This window comes from Urocitellus parryii, chromosome X, assembly GCF_045843805.1.
Source record: "Urocitellus parryii isolate mUroPar1 chromosome X, mUroPar1.hap1, whole genome shotgun sequence".
NCBI classification, from domain to species: domain Eukaryota; kingdom Metazoa; phylum Chordata; class Mammalia; order Rodentia; family Sciuridae; genus Urocitellus; species Urocitellus parryii.
The window spans coordinates 112,936,569-112,954,769 of NC_135547.1; the positions used below are offsets into that span (position 1 = coordinate 112,936,569).

The following is an 18,201-nucleotide window of genomic DNA, read 5'->3' on the forward strand; positions in this document are numbered from 1 at the left end:
GAGGAAGAGAGAGAAAAGTAAAAAATAAATCCTTGATTTTGGCCTTGAGTAATGGGTAGATGATGGTGTCTCTTAAATTCACAATGAGATGGCAAAAACATGTTTGTGAAACTAGTAGTGGAAAAGCTGACTAAAAGAGGCTAGTTATAAAGCTGGATTGTCTAATTCTTATACTAATGCTGGTGAGTATTAATGATGGACATCTCAGATTTACCTGGCCCTTTCACAATCCTTGCTCCAGCAAAGAAATAATGCCCCTGCTCTTATTAGCTCCAGCTCCCATATACCAGTATTTACAATTTTTCCTTTCTCCTTTACTTCTAAATTCTACATCCAATCCTCTTTTATACAAGCAACAATCTAGTGTTATACTTCACCCTGAAGACTGAATACTTAATGTTGAAGATTTTCTAATAGCATTTCCTGTCTCAAAATCTATCACCTTTTTTTTTTAACAATCTTGGGAGTAACCCTGCATAAATCCCCTACTTCCACAAGTATTTACAAGGGACTTGACACTGAGGGAAGACTAAAAGAAGTTGCACTGACCTGAAGGAACTTAAAAGAACATGTGATCTCTTCCAACTACATAGTTTTTATTGTTTGACAATGAAAGGAATCAGACCCAAGTTGTGGAAAGAAAAGGAAGACTGAGTCGATCACAAGTCCCACACCAATGGACTGGTCTATTAAAACCTCTCTGGAGGCATGCCTAACTCTTCAGAAGAGCCTGAAAAGAAAAGGAATATGGCTCTGGATTCATACAGGGAATAGTACCATTAATATAAAAAGGAAAGGAGGGCAGTACTGCTAAAACAGGAAGGGGATGAATGATTTCTGACACCATCATGGAAATGCCCCTACCTACTCTGTCTTAAAAAAAAGAAAACAATGAGAGATATAAGGCTCCTGGTCAGGGACAGACATGTCTGGAAACATGGGATCCAGCCAGCTTTGGTAGCATGCAACCTACAACCCAGATAACAGCAGCAGCTTCATTTCTTTATATTTTGGGTCATGACCTTCCCCCACTTCAAACTTAATAAGTAAAGCCAACACTGCTTTATAGCTTCACACTTTTCTTTCAAAGGTGAGTAAAATTTCTTCTTGCCAAAATTAATGACCACCTCTTAAAATAGATTCAACAGTCATCCAAGCATCTACCCTAATAGAACTGGAAGGTACTTTGCTGTCTTCCCTTTAAAACTATTCCCCTCCCCAAATCCTAATGATAAAGCCCATATATAAACTTGTCTCCAGACGCTGCAAATGTTCCACAAAGGCAAGCCCCCCCATCAAATCACTAACCTATTTCCATAACCAAAATAATAATCTCTGTATAATTCCAATATGCATGCTTGAGAAGTGACTGACTTGTCACAAAGCAAATGGATTTAAGACATATGCCTATTGTCAAGATTATTTAGGGCATAAAATTGTTACTCAATATGGGTGTTTTCATATTTAGCTAAACATTCAAATGTTTTTCAAATATGCCAGATATCTTACCTTCACTCCACTCTGCTCTTTGGGTGGTAGGGAAGGATGACCTAATGGACTACATAAAAGACTTCCAGTGCCCCCAATTTAAAATGGGACTTGGCTAATAGGGTGTTAGAGTCTGTAAACAAGTCAGGATGGCGCCTGGCATTTTGCCAGGGGGAGTGGTTTGTGAGATGGTGCCAGCAAGCCATTAAGTGTGGAGATTCTTTATTGGTTGACTGCTGTATCTAGTTTATGTTAATTAAGATAAACTGTGTGGAATGTATATATACCCCTCCTGTCCTACAATAAATGGCTCCCACTCCTGCTGTATCAACGTACACAAGTTGTTCCTTACCCCCGGGTTATTTTGCTGCAGCCGGACTGAGGCAATAGGGAACACTGCATTAATTGAAAAAAAAGGAGGAAGAGAAGAGAATGAGGGCAGTTATTTATGCCCCTGGCTCTCCTCTGAGGGTTCATGTAGAGACTGGCTGGGCCCATCTACCCATGATCAGAAGGCCCTCTTCACCCAGCTCCCTCATTTTTGGTAGTTTATATTTCCTGTCACCTGATTAAAAACTCAGCTATTACTAGTCCCAGAGTTCATACAATTCTCTTGAGATTTCACTAGAGTTATGCCCACAGTTTTGTAAATAATCCCTTTACCAAGTCCTCTTACTAACCCCAGTGTTATCTCTTTCCTGCCAGGATCCTGACTGAGACAGGATAAAAGAAGCAGTTTTAGTATATCTTGCTTGGAATTTTATCCTCCTGAAAGTAAACTCACAAGAACCATCACATTGTAGAAATTTCAACTTTTAAGATTTGTAGACTTTCTTTAAAGAAAAAACCTATGATATATCTCTTTTTACTATGATATATTAACCAAAAATGCTCAAATCTTCATTTCATTTAGCCCTATTTTATCCCAAAGAAAAAGAAAAATACCAGAACATTGTTTCCACCATAAGATCTTGACAATTTAGAAAATTATTACATGCTATTATTATTATATATTAAGTTACATGGTTAATTTCCATGTGTATAATTTAGGTCTCTAATTATACTGCACATTAACATCGAGGTCCAGTACCATATCTTACATTTGTTTTCCTCACACTCAATCATGCTTTCCAGTATTTCCTTTAACAGAGAATATATGTGGAAAATATTTGTTCACAGTTGAAAATATTACCCCCCCCCCACAAAAAACGAACATAAGGAGACAGAAAAGATGGCACCAAGAAAAATGCTCAATCACTTCAGTGTTTTCTTATTTGGCATGCATTATCAAGAGATTCTGCCACCAGAGGCAAAAGATAAAAGCTTCACTACAAGGTGAATATAAAATTTTAGGAAAACAGCTGTATACCCATCAAGATTATTTTCCACAAGTAGCCAACATGAAATAGAATTTACAACAGAGACAGGAAGAAGAGTAGGTGGAGTTAGAATAGAAGGAAATGAGGAGGCTCAACAAGAATTAATTACTGGTAATTACACATGCTACAGCCTCTCTTCTTTCTCCACCCTCTAGCTAATCAACAGTGGGAACAGATGTGGTCTGTGGTATTGGAGAGGGGGGTGCTTAACAGCTGTTTGGAGAACATGCCATTAAAAGCAGCCTTGTCCACAGAAACCCAAGAGTTTTACTGTTTGAAAGAAAAGAGGTAATGAAAATGGTCACAGTCTTAGTTTGAACTTCAGCTCATTCAGGCCAATCATTAAAAAGTCTTTCTAAAAAGAAGTATGGAAATAAAAGCTATGTGAAAAAAAATTATAGGAATATGTCTGACAACTGATAATAAAGTTATTATGGCATTTTTCTGGATTTTATGTTTGTGATATTTGTTGGATTCTTAAATACAAGGTTTGTTGTGATTTTTTTCCTCTCCACAAATATTCACTTTTTTTTAATCAAAAAAAATCTTTCTCCCGATTTATGATAAACTATGGCAGGAGCTTGGGTATTTTTTGTTTTAAGAGTCCTTCAATATTTGAATCTATTTCACATATCTTATCCAAGTATTCCTGAAACCAGTTAAAAATTCAACTATTTGTTATTGAGTAATCATACAAAAAAACTTAGCTCTGATAATGATGATCATAAGAAAAACTTAAAACTCCCACTATAGGGAATACTAAAATAGGGTGAAATGATCCTAAATTTGCTAGACCATCTTTCTGAGCATTCTTTCACAGAATAAGAACTCTACACAATATAGAATTCAGAAAATTCCACTTTCATATCTTATACAATTTGAAGAAGGTAACACACTGTCAATGCATATGATAAAAACAAATGAAAGCCTAAGGATAAATTAAAAAACAATAAACAAAGCTATAACAGGAATATAGTTTACTCACAGAACAAAAGTTCCAACCTCTTTCTGGTTAGGTTGCTTTTGCTTCCTCCAAACTCTGGTGACACCAGTCTGGCAGGGTTGGGAGGGTTGATGCCATTCCCATCCCATCTAGGATAATCCAGAAGCCCAAAGAATGAGGATAAGTGAATAAATGTGGTCTAATTAGCAGTTAACTGCTACCTATGATCTGAAACACTTAGGTTGGAATAGCAGAGAAGATTCTTGTCTTAGGAACCAGCTAAATCCCAAAAGCCTATAAATAAGTCCATTTGTTCACAAATCCAAAATGGTGTTCAATAAATGACTGATTATGCCACCAATTGACAGCAAGCACATTGACTGCTGAAGTGTGCAACTATGTTAGAAGCTTTAAAGTTCTTGAGCAGTTTAACAACCGTAAGTTCTTCTTAGGTTAAATGTTATTTATATTTATGTGGGTGGGAAGTGTACATACACACAGAATGTTTGAAAGAGCACATATTCATATGCACTAGCAAGATATGACACTAATTTCTCATATCTAATCTTATTAAATTGAACTTGCATATTCTCAAATTTACTTCTGTGTATTTTTTGGGCAATTTCAAAAATTTTATTCAGTTTCAGCATATGCAAATTTTATAAACTCTGAGTCAATCCTGTTAGGGATAATTAGAGAAATATGAAGCTGGGGCTGAGAATAGAAAAGGAAGGTAAAAGCTAATGTCAGAACAGGCATAAAGGTTTTAGAATGAAGGTACACACTGATGGCACAGAAGAATCAGCAGCGAGGGTGGGGGAAGTGAGTAAGATGCAAGTGAGGAGCTCCAGGGAAATGGACGTCAACAATTTCTGAGTTTGAAAATCAGAAAAGCAATGAATAGTTAGAAAGAAAACAAGCCACAGGAAAGGAGGGCAAGTGCCTTCAAGCATGCTTATTATTTGCAACAAAGCAAATTTTCTATCAAACAAGGGATAATAGGGATGGGGTTGTGGCTCAGTGGTAGAGCACTTGCCTGGCATGTGTAAGGCACTGGGTTCAATCCACAGCACCACATAAAGATAAATAAATAAAGTTATTGTGTCCATCTACAATTAAAAAGTATTTAAAAAAAACAAGGGATACTAAATGAAAGATAGTATCATTGTTACTAAACAAAAGAGTATAAGTTAAAGGGTCATTTGTATGATATTTAGAAGACTTTTTAAATGAATGTAAATACTGCTTATTCCTAAGACTTCATGGATACACATCAACTTCATACCCCCTGAGGCTATAGTTTCCATGAGGTCTAAAGGTCCCAGACTTAAATTCTACATTCCATGACAGTTTTCAGGAACTTTATGGTTCTAGTGAGAAAAAGACTATGCCCTTCCTTTGCAATTCACCAGGACAAAGCTATTCTTTCTGGTGTGCTGTGCAAACCCACCTTTTGATCCCTAGAAATAATTTTAATTATCTGCAAAAAAGCACATGAGAAAGTTTAAATTAATCCTTCATCTTGAATTATGTTGCTTTTCTGCATCAGCAAAGACACACTGCCATGCAAAATAATGAGCTTTTTTTTTCTGATGGAGAATATATTTGGGAGAGAAATGGGAGTTTCTGGCAAAAAAAAATAAAGGCTTCATTACTTCAGCTTTAAATGTAAATTAGGCACTCAGCAGCTTGCAAGTTAGGACAATTTTCCTTACACAAGATAAGATGAATTATATTTTATTCCTTAGTTTTTAACAAGAGTCACTTCCTTAGACATACCTAACCCTTAAACAAAGGCTGTTCTTTGTCACAGCTAGGGAAATGTTTTTATTACTGATGTTCTTTAAATATGAATAAAAATCTCTTTTCTATACTCATGCTTATAACAAGCTGTTACTTCAGCAAAGAATATCTAAAATGAATATAGAAATAAAGGGGGGAATATTTGCTTTCTATGTGAACATTACAGATATTATATCAACTAATAGAAAGGCCTTTTAAAAAATCCATGAACAGAGCTGGGGTCATAGCTCAGCGGTAGAGCACTTGCCTAGCATGTGTGAGGCACTGGGTTCAATTCTCAGCACTGCATATATTATAAAGGTTCATTGACAACTAAAAAAAAAAAAAGAACCTTAAGATTTTTTTTTAAATCCATGAACAGGCGCTATCTTTCCATTTATTTGTGTCTTCAATTTTTTTCATCAATTATTTATAGTTTTTACTGTACAGGTCTTCTAAATCCTTGATTAAATCTACTCCTAAATATTTTTATTATTATTTGTTGCACTGGGGATGGAAACCTTCACACATGCTAGGCAAATGCAAATAAGCTATATCCCAGCACACACTTCATTTTTTGATGCTAATGTAAATGGGATTCTTACTTTTTCAGATAATCCATTAATAATATATAGAAAGACAATTGATTTTCGTATATTAATTTAATGCCTGAATATTTACAGAATTCACTTATTCTAATGTTATTTGGTGGAATATATGGGGTTTTCCAAAACAGTTTAACTTTTTTCCTTGCTAATATAGATGACTTTCACTTCTTTTTCTTCCCTAATTACTCTGGCTTCAAGTCCTGTGTTGAATACAAGTGTCAAGAGTGGGCATCCTTGATTTGTTTCTGATCTTCTTGGAAAAGCTTTCAGTTTTTCATTGCCGAGTTTCATATTAGTTGTGGGCATGTCATTTATGGCCTTTATTGTGTTGAGGTACATTCCTTCCCTAATTTGATCCCTAGAAATAATTTTAATTATTTTTTGACAGTTTTTAACATGAAAGAATATTGAACTATGTCAAATACGTTTTCTGCATGAGATGATATGATTTTTAACTTTAGTTTGTTAAAGGGTATCACATTTATTGATTTATATTTGTTGACCCATTCCAGCATTCCAGGGATAAATCCCACTTAATCATGATATATAATCCTTTTCATGTACTGAATTCAGTTTGCTAGTGTTTTATTGAGGATTTTTTCATCTATGTTCAACAGGGATATTTACCTATAATTTTATTTTCTTCTAGCATACTTTTTTTTGCGGGGGGGGGGGGGGACCAGGGATTGAACTCAGGGGCACTGGACCACTAAGGCACATCCCCAGTCCTATTTTGTATTTTATTTAGAGACAGGGTCTCACTGAGTTGCTTAGTGCCTTCCTTTTGCTGAGGCTGGCTTTGAACTCATGATCCTTCTGCCTCAGCCTCCTGAGCCACTGGGACTATATAGGCAGCATGCCCGGCTCTTGAGCATTCTTATCTGGTGTTGGTATGAAAATAATGCTGGCCTTGTAAAAAGAGTTTATCTTTAAAATGAGAATTAATATTCTTAAGTATCCATACTACCCCCAAAGCAATTTACAGAGTCAATGCAATTGCTATACAAATTCCAAGGCATTCTTGAAATAGCAAAAAAGAAAATAATTCCAAAGTTTGTATGGAATTCAAACAGCCAAAGCAATCATGAGAAAGAACAAAGCTGGAGGCATCAAACTTCCTGATTTCAAATTATATCCCAGAGCTACAGTAATCAAAAAAAAGTTACTGGCATAAAAGAATACACAGACCAATGGAACAGAATAGAGACCCAGAAATAATTCCATGCATATACAGTCAACTAATGTTTGACAAGGGCACCAAAAACTGAATGCTTCAATAAATGACAATGTAAAAATTGAATATCCACATGCAAAGGAATAAAATTAGACTCATTTCTCATACCATATTTAAAAAATTAACTCAAAATGAATTAAAGACTTAAACGTAAGATCTGAAACCAGAATCTCCTAGAAGAAAACAGAGGGGAAAAGCTCCTTGACACTGGTCTTGGCAATGAATTTTTTGGCTATGACACTAAAAGCACAGGCAATGAAAAAAAAATAAGCAAATAGAACAACATCAAAATAAAGGAAACAGTTAACAAAATGAAAAGGCAATCTACAAAAAAGAAGATATTAGCAAACCATATTATCTCATATGGGGTTAATATCCAAAATATATAAAGAATGCATACAACTCAATAGCAAAATCAAATCAAAGCAAATGTTCTAAATAGATTTTTTTTCCAAATAAAACATAGAAATGGTCAACAAGTACATGGAGAAAGTACTTAATACCACTATTCCCCACAGAAGTGCAAATCAAAACCACAATGAGATATTACTTCATACTTGTTACTATGGCTATTATCAAAAAGACAAGATATACTAAGTGCCAGTGAGGGTGTTGAGAAAAGGAAACCATTCCCAACTGTTAGTAGGATTGTATACTGATGTGACCATTAAGGAAATCAGTATGGGCTTTCTCAAAAAATTAAAAAGAAAATTACCACACAACCCAGAAATCTCACTTTGGGGTATATATTCAAAGGAAATGAAATGAGTATCCCAAAAGAAATATTAGCACCTCCATCCATGTTGAGTGCAGCATTATTCATATTAACCAAAATATGGAGATGAACTAAATGATCATCAATTAAATGGATTTAATTTAAATTAATGGATTTAGTCCCCAAAAAGAAAAAAAATTTCATGTTCTTTGTAAAAACATGGATGAAGCTAGATGATATTACGCTAAGTAAGCCAGACATGCAAAGAAAAACATTGTAATGATATCACTTATGGGTGGAATATAAACATCAAACTCATAGAAGAATAGAATAGTGGTTATCAGTGCCTAGGGAGTGGAAAAATGAGAGGTGTTGGCCAAGGATACAAACTCTCAGATATAATATGAACAAGTTCTAAAACAAGGATGTCTACTTGTGCATCTCTCTCCTCCCTACACCTTGCTTTCCCCTTTTCCCCTGGGGAGGGGGGCTTTGCTGGTAATTTCACCCAGTGGCACTTTACCTCTGAGCTGCATCCCTACCCTTTTTTATTTTGAAACAGAGTCTCTGTTATTTGCTTAGGGCCTCTCTAAGTTGCCGTTGCTGAACAGCCTTGAACTTGAGATCTTCTTGCCTCAGCCTCTTGAGTTTCTGGGATCACAGGTATTCGGGTACTTTCACCACTTTTTTTTTAAGTTGTAGATGGGCACAATACCATCCATTTATTTATTTGTTTGTTTATTTATTTATTTTTCATGTGGTGCTAAGGATGGAAAACAGTGTCTCACATGTGCTAGGCAAGCACTCTACCACTGAGCCACAATCCCAGCCCCTTTTTATCACTCTTAATTGGAATTATAGGCATGTGCCACTACACTTCGCCTACTTTCACCATTCTTCAACACAAGACTGGAAGTATTAGCCAGAGCCATTAGGAAAGAAAAAGAAATAAAGGGCTTTATAAATTGGAAAAAGGGAAAAACACTCATGAAAAGTATTATAGAGGACACAAAATGCAAAGAGATTTCATTTTCATGGATTAGAAGAATTTATATTGCTAGAATATCCATATTACTCAAAGCAATCAACTCAATGCAATTTCCATCAAAACATTGATGACATTCCTCACAGAATTAGAAAAACCAATCACAAATTCATATGGAACCACCAAAGACTGAATGGCCAAAGCAGTTCTGCACAAAAAGAATAAAGCAGGAGGCATCTCAACACCTGACTAGAAAACAAACAATAAATCTATACTAACAACAAAGCATGATATTGGCATTAAAAACACATATAGACCAATGGAACAGAATAGAAAGTTCAAAGATTAATCCACATATTTAGCCAATAAGTTTCAACAAAGATGTTAAAAATATCTTTGTATTGGAGAAAAGCCAGTCTTTCAATAAATAATGCTGGGGAAACTGGATAGATGTATGCAGAAGAATGAAACTAGATCCTCTACCTGTCACCACACACAAAAATCAACTCAAAATGGATCAAAGATGTAAGACTTGAAAGTATAAAACTTCTAGGGAAACACTTCAAGACACCAGCATAGGCAACGATTCTTTGGATAAGACCCCAAAAACAAGTTGGGCATGATGGCACATGCATTTAATTCCAGCTACTTGGGAGGCTGAGGCAAGAAGATCACAAACTTGTGACCAGACTGAGTAACTTAATGAGATCCTATCTCAAAATTTAAAAAGGGTAGGGTAGCTCAGAGGCAGAATGCCTCTGCATTCAATCCTCAGTACCACATACACACACACAAAAAAAAATTTAATAACACCCCCAAAACACATACAACAAAAGTAAAATGGGACTTTGTCAAACCAAAAATCCTGTGCACAGCAAGGAAAACAATCAGAGTTAAGAAGAGAGAACCTACAGAATAGGAGAAAATAGTTGCAAACTCGTCATGCAAGAGGGGTTGTTAATATTCAGAATATTTAAGGAACTCAAAATCACTTTGACAGCAAAAAATAATAAATATTAAAAATCCAATAAAAATAGGAAAATAATCTAAATAGGTATTTCTCAAAAGAAGATACACAAATGGCAAACAAGCACATGAAAAAACAATGCTCAACATCACTAATCATCAATAAAATACAAACTAAAACCACAGTGCAATATCTCACCCCAATTAGAATGGCTATTATAAAAAAGACAAAAAATAACTGCTGGTGAAGATATGGAGAACAAGAAACTTTTTTACACTGTAGTAAGGAAAATAAATTAGTATATCCATTATGGAAAACAGTGTGAAGATTCCTCAAAAAACTAAAAACAGAATTACCAAATGATCTGGCAATCCCACTACTGGGTATATATCCAAAGGAAACAAAATCAGTATATAAAAGAGACACCTGCATGCCCATGTTTATTGTAGCACTATTCACAACAGTCAAGATATGAAAGTGATGAAGACACCCATCGACACAAGAATGGACTAAAAGTATGTAGCATGGTCAGGAGGAGTGGTACATGCCTGTAATCCCAGTGATTTAGGAGGCTGAGGCAGGAAGATCTCCAGTTTGAGGCCAGCACCAGCAATTTAGCAAAGCCCTAAGCAACTTAGCAAGACTCTGTCTCAAAATTTTTTAGAAAGCGGGGCTGGGGATGTAGCTCAGTGGTAAAGCACCCCTCCGTTCAATCCCCAGTACCAAAACAAAACAAAAATATGTGGAGCGTGTGTGTGTGTGTGTGTGTGTGTGTGTGTATATATATATATATAAAATAACAACAATGGAACGTTATTTTAAAAGGATGAAATGCTGTCCTTTGTGGCAACACAGATGGAATCAGAGGACATTACATTAAAGAAGCCAGGCACAGAAAGACAAATATGAAATATTCTAAATCATTTGTGCAAACTAAAAAAAAAAGTTAATTATATAGAAGTAGAGAACAGATGGAGGTTACCTGAGACTAGGAAGGGTTGGGAGAAAGAGGATTGAGAGAAACTGGAAAATGAGCACCAAAATACCCTCAGATGAGGTTATTATTTCTTTTTTTATGTAATTTTTTTATTTATATATGACAGCAGAATGCATTACAATTCTTATTATATAGAGAGAGCACAATTTTTCATATCTCCGGTTGTATACATAGTATATTCACACCAATTTGTGTCTTCATACATGTACTTAGGAGAGTAATGATCATCACATTCCACCATCACTAATTACCCCCATGCCCCTTCCCTTCCCCTCTGGCCCCTCTGTCCTATCGAGAGTTCTCTATTCCTCCCATGCTCCCACTCCCTATCCCATGATGAATAACCCATCTTATATCAAAGAAAACATTAGACATTTGGCTTTGGGGGATTAGCTAACTTTACTTAGCATTATCTTCTCTAACTCCATCCATTTATCTGCAAATGCCATGATTTTATTCTCTTTTATTGCCAAGTAATATTCCATGCCACATTTTTTAATCCATTCATCTATTGTAGGGTATCTAGGATGGTTCCACAGTTTAGCTATTGTGAATTGTGCTGCTATAAACATTGATGTGGCTGTGTCCCTGCAGCATGCTGTTTTTAAGTCCTTTGGGTATAGACCGAGTAGAGGGACAGCTGGGTCAAATGGTGGTTCCATTCCCAATTTTCCAAGAAATCTCCATACTGCTTTCCATATTGGCTGCACCAATTTGCAGTCCCACCAGCAGTGTGTGAGTGTACCTTTTCCCCCCACACAGATGTGGTTATTATTTTTAATGTCCTATTGCACAGCCACAGTCCACAACAATTTATTATACACTTCAAACCAACAAGAGGGCGAGTGTTTGAAGGGGCAATAATTGAGAAGATAGAAATGCTAATTACCCGTACTTGATCATTACACATTTGTATGCATGTATCAAATTATAATACTGTACCCCTTAAATAAGTACAAATATACGTTAATAAAAAATAAAGTTTAAAATAGATGAATAAGCTTTGGAAATCTAAGCTACAGAATGCATAGTAATGGATATGGTGAATAATTTGTAGTAATCATTACACAATGCATACATACATCAAATTATTACATTGTACACCTTGATTATATATACTCTTTGTCAATTAAAAAATTTGTTGTCCATTGAAGCTTTAATATTATCTACAAGAATGTGATGGCGAGGGGAGGGAGGATAGTAGAGGATACGAAAGGTAGCAGAATACAACAGTTACTAATAGGGCATTATGTAAAAATGTGGATGTGTAACCGATGTGATTCTGCAATCTGTATTTGGGGTAAAAATGGGAGTTCATAACCCACTTGAATCTAATGTATGAAATATGTCAAGAGCTTTGTAATGTTTTGAACAACCAATAAAAAAAAGAAATGTGATGGCTCTTAAAAGTGAAAAATGGAATTAAAAACACATCTAATCATACAGAATCACACTAACCTAAGAGTTTCCAGTACTCATGGTACTTTGCTCTTCTTTTTTATAAAAAAGTGATCACTTATTTCAAATTTATACAACTTTCTCAAACTATCTGGAACTCAGTGTATCTAAATCTTTCTGTTCTGTAAAAGTCCTTGAATAACACCTAACTAATCCTACATCCTTCACCATGACATATTGCTGGTCACTTCTCTGTTACAGTCAGCCCCTCATGATACCCCTTTTACACTGGTAAGGATCATTTATTTACTTTGCCAAATTTGATCTGAACATACTAAAGGATACAGTATCTTTAAACCTGGTGTACCCTGAATCACCTGTGGCAAAAATATAGTCCTTGAGTGTAAGTCTGGATTTTTCCTTTAATTCCATACAATGGTAATATGCAAATAGAAAAAACAAAAGGTAAGTGGGATATGCTCATCATATTATGGAATTAATTCACAATTCTAAAGACTGTAACATGTGATATCAAATTTTAACATCAGTTTTATGCTTGAGAAATCCTCCAATTGTTAAAAGCCTCATCAAACTAAACTCCCTGACTAGTATTTAATCTGATGAGAGCACAATTGACCTGAATTTTTGCATCATGGAATCTCTAGGAATCATTTTAAGATTACTGCCCTTTGAAACCAGCCTGGGCAACACAGCAAGACCTCATCTTAAAAAGAAAAAAAAAAGTTAATTATCAGTTGGTCACTTTTCCTCACATGATGGCTATACACTTTCTATTTAGTTGCAGTATTGGCACCTATCTTTTCTGTTGCATTTCAGCAAATGTCCATAGAAGGGAAGAAAAGGTGAATTTTTGTTTTACATTAGTTTCTACTTCAATTTCCCTTGCTGCTTATGTGTAAGAAATATATAACACAGGAAGTACTAAGAAAATGAAGTTTATGTATATTTTCAAAAGCATACTTATGATTCACATTTTGTAATAGCTAGGCAGGCTTAGTAAATGTATTTAGTAATACACATCTTGAAGATAAAATTATAAACAATGGAAGAATTATTTATTTGTGGGATAATTTCCTCCCACAAAGAAAAAAAACTAACTAGAAGCTAGATTCTCTAAACAGTGCTTTCCTATAGTTCTCTCTTGAGGATGGAAATGCTCTATATCAATATTTTGACAGAAGTCAGCCATAAATGGCTATTGAGTTCCTGAAATGTAGCTAGTATGACTTAGGAAGTGAGTTATTTATTTGATTTTAAATAATTCACTTAAATAGCCTCATATGGCTAGTGGCTACCATACATATTGAAGACTTGAAATGTGGTTAGTATGACTATCTGAAAAAAAATGGTGGGGGGACAGGTACAGGGGATTAAACTCAGGGGCACTCAACCACTGAGCCACATCCCCAGCCCTAGTTTGTATTTTATGTAGAGTCAGGGTCTCACTGAGGTGCTTAGTGCCTCACAGTTGCTGAGGCTGGCTCTGAACTCCTGATCCTCCTGCCTCAGCCTCCTGAGCCATTGGGATTATAGATGTGCGCTTGTAATCCACTGTGCCCAGCTGAAATATTAATTTAATTTTAATTAACTAAAATTTAAACAATTGCTTATTAATAGCTAGTGACTACCACAATGGTCAATGTACATCTAAAACACTGATATTCAGGAAAGTAATGTGTGTAAGAAAAGTTATGAATTGGAATATAGTTTAAGAATGAATGAGTTAGAGCCTGAAAAAAAAGGCAGAGAATGACCCAATATTTTTTGAGAATTAAAAAAAAACCATAGGCTTTAAAGGGCAGTCACCATCCAAAAGATTCATCCCCAAAGATCAACTTCATGTTATGAAGCCTTAGAATTAGAGTCTAAAATTTCACAAAACAACTAATTTTGTCTATAAAATAAGGTATTGTAGCTCAAATAGGAAAAATCTGGCCCATTTTTATGTCAAAAGTTGACAGTAGGAAAAACTTTGGTCATGGCTCACAAGAAAGCAGAAATAGTAACTAAATCAAAAAATATTTAAACTTTGCATATTTTACTTATGAAATTAAAATTAGATAATTCAGGTAAAAGTGCTTGAAAAACTACAAAGCACTACATGTATATATTCTAATTGCTACTACTACTACTATTATTGTTGTTGTTGTGGTGGTGGTGGTGGTGGTTCTTGCCTTCAAGAAGTTTGCAAATGGGCACCTGCAAACACCTTGCTGGCTGGCATCAAGTTTTACCATACATATGGACACTGATACCACTCCAACTGTACTAAAACATGACAAACGTGGCTATCATTAGGTCTCAGTATTGTATGCTTTTCTTAAATGGTAAGCTGGGTGGTACTTTAACTGTGACTGTGAACAGATGATATGTAGACAATAACTGAAGGAATAATTTAAGTGAGTGAATTTGGTTCACAGTTTCAATATTTCAGTCTCCATTACAACTCAAGGCATTTGATTTGTCCTTGAAAGCAACTACTTCTCAAATTCCCTGAACCTTTTAAAGAGAATTCTACTATGTCCTCTAATTAAAAAAAATTGAGCATGTATGGTTCTAGGGTTCTAGGTTTTTCTAGGTCTAAATTTAGACACTACACTCTCAAACAAGCTAATTTTACTTCATTAGAACACTCTCTCACTCTGAAATGTTTTTAGTAGACATAATCTTAAGAACAAGGATTTGGCCTCAGTAAAACATATGAAGAACAGAAGTAAAATCTGTTATCTACTTAAAAAAGTGTAAAACTGTATTATTGGAAGTACATGGGGCAAACTAAGGGATTCACACATGCCCTCCACACCACTGATATAAGGTTAAAAAGTAAGCTAACCTCTGAAGGTAAAACCTACCCGCACAATGGTTAAGGGAGTATTTGCTGAAATCAACCAAAAGACTTTCCTTATGTATATTACTAGGCTCAGAATCTAAAAACTTCTAGATATTTCCAAAGTTGATCTAAGTTTAATCTTGAGGAGCAGGCCTTGAATGTGCTTGTCATTTAGTAAATCGTATTATACTTAGGTTTTTTTTAAAAAAAACTCTATGAACAAAAGAAAATGGTCAACCTAGAAATAAGGCCAAAAAAACCCAGACACTGGCAACCTTTACTACTCAGCACTACTCAAGGGAAACCCAAATAGTCCCTGTGGCAGGTGTATCCTAATCATGGATTATCTAACCAAGTCTCTTTGTTTTGATTCCATTCTCACCAAGCAACCTTGTGATTGTAATTTGGCTTCCCATGTGGTTTGTCTATAAAGAGAAAATGCACTAATCTCTCAGTTCGATCTCACCAGCCTAATTAACAGCTGTAGTTCTCATTTCAAATGAACAAATTGGCATGAGGGCAAGTACATGTGAATCTGGCCATACACTGTGTGCTAACAGGGTCAGATTTCTGAGCCTTTAAGAATATAAGCTCCTCATTCACCACTGAACCTTCGGTGCCTAGAACAGTGTGTGGTTCATGATAGTTGCTCAGTAAATACCAGGCTGAGGTCCAGAGACCTAGAATGACTTTTGATGTCTTTCAGTTTGAATTGTAATATAATCTTAAAAAGGCATAAATGTTCAATATAAAATGATTATAAAATGGACTCTACTACAAATAAAATATTTATGTATCAGCATTAATAAGACCAAAACCTAATTTATTAGACATAATACACATTATGCAATTAGAAATGCAATATTTTCAGGCCTAAAACAGCATCATTTTCATTGTTTTCTTTGGAAAAAAACTTCCCCAGGACAAGCAAAGGCACTCAAAATCATTCAGAAACTTGGCATACTCAGTATTCAAAATGCTCACTTTTTAAAGTGATAGTGGATTCTCCTACTGGAAACATTTTGAAAAGTACTAACCCAACATTTCATTTTCCCATTTTTTGGGCCTTTCCCTCACTGCATAATTTATTCTAAATATTCAGTGGAATTATATCATATCAGATCCAACAATGAACAAAAAGTGCTGCTAAGGGGCTAAGGATGAGGCTCAGTGGTAGAGCACTTGCCTGGCATGTGTGAAACGTGGGTTAAACCCCTAGCACTGCAAAAACAAAAACAAAACAACAAAAAAGTTCTGCTAAGTTATCCAGTTCTACACTGTGATCACAGCTATTAAAACATGTCTCAAGCCAGGGTTGCAGCTCAGTGGTAGAGTGCTCGTATGTGTGATGCACAGGGTTCGATCCCGGCATTACATAAAAATAAACAAAATAAAGGTATTGTGTCCATCTACAACTAAAAATATATATATATATATATATTTTTTAAAATATGATTTTGCTAGAATTTCACAAAAACAAAATCCCAGTGATTCTGTCTCCAGCATCGGGCAACACCTCTCTTAACAGAAGCATAACCTCTGGATGTTGTAAAAACAAAACAATTATCTGGAGCAATCACAAATAGACCAAATATGAACAGAAATCTACAACTAGAAAAAGGGAAAGATGCCCATTTTTCCAACTTTTTGCCTACAAGCAGTCACCATAGGTGCTATATGGAACAGTAGTATAACTGGCTTGAATAGCCAGAAGACAAAGTTAAATAATAACCACAATAATAGTTTTTTAAAAAGACAAAAATTGCAAACATTAAGAATGAGAGAGGTGAAACCACTATCAATTCTTTAGGTAATAAAGGGAAAAAAATATTACAAAACCTCCATGCACATAAATCAGACAAAAACTCACTACAAAAAACTCACTCAAAATAGTCAATCCAAAAAAACCTTATGTCTGGTACAGAAACTGAATTTGCAGTTAAAAATGTTTACACAAATATAAATCCAGACCTAGATAGCTTCAAAGGTGAATGATGCAAAAATTTAAGGAAGAATAATACTAATTCAACACAAACTCTCTCAGAAAACTGAAGAGGAGGAAATACTTCCCAACATTTTATATGAGGCCACCATTGCTCTAATCAGATAGAGACTGACAAATGTATCATGAAGGAAAGAAAGAAAAAAAATCCCTCATGAACATAAAAGTAAGTATCCTAGAAGTTTTAGTAAATAAAACCCAAAAATTTTATAAAAAGTATCCATATCATGTCCAAGTAGGGTTTAACCCAGGATGCAAGGTTGGTTTAACAGTTGAAAATCCATCAATATAAATCACTGTATCTGAAAACTTCTTAAAAAAAGAAAACAAAACAAAATAAGAAAGAATCATATGGTTATTTCACTGGACATATAAAGGGCATTTGAAGTACAGAAGAAATAAAAATATCATGTAATAAGTAGATGATGAATCTAGACAACTGGTATATTGTACTTACTTACTTCATTTTATATACATTTTAGATTTTTTTAAATAAAATATATATAAAAAGAAAAAAAAAGGCATTTGGAAATAAACCCAACATCCATTCTTGATTTAAAATCTTCTTTAAGAGCCATGCACAGTGGCACAAACCTGTAATCCCAGCTACTTGGGATGCTGAGGCAGGAGGATCATAAGTTCAAAGCCAGCCTAGGCAACTTAATATGACCTATCTCAAAACTTCAAAAAGATTTGGAGATGCAAAGCTCAGAGGCAGAATGCTCCTGGGTTTAATCTCCAGTAAAACACACACACACACACACACACACACACACACACACACACACACACACACTCACACCTCTCTTAAGAGAGTCGGAACAGCAAGGAACTTCAATTTAGAAATGATTA

General features: G+C 35.1%; 2 protein-coding genes across 2 annotated transcripts in view; one reads left to right on the forward strand and one right to left on the reverse strand.

Moving 5' to 3' along the window:
• Positions 1-18,201, forward strand: part of LOC113200355 (uncharacterized) — a 230,240-nt gene that overhangs the window by 200,688 nt on the left and 11,351 nt on the right. The window lies entirely within an intron of this gene.
• Pola1 (DNA polymerase alpha 1, catalytic subunit) overlaps positions 1-18,201 on the reverse strand; it is a 291,393-nt gene that overhangs the window by 193,427 nt on the left and 79,765 nt on the right. The window lies entirely within an intron of this gene.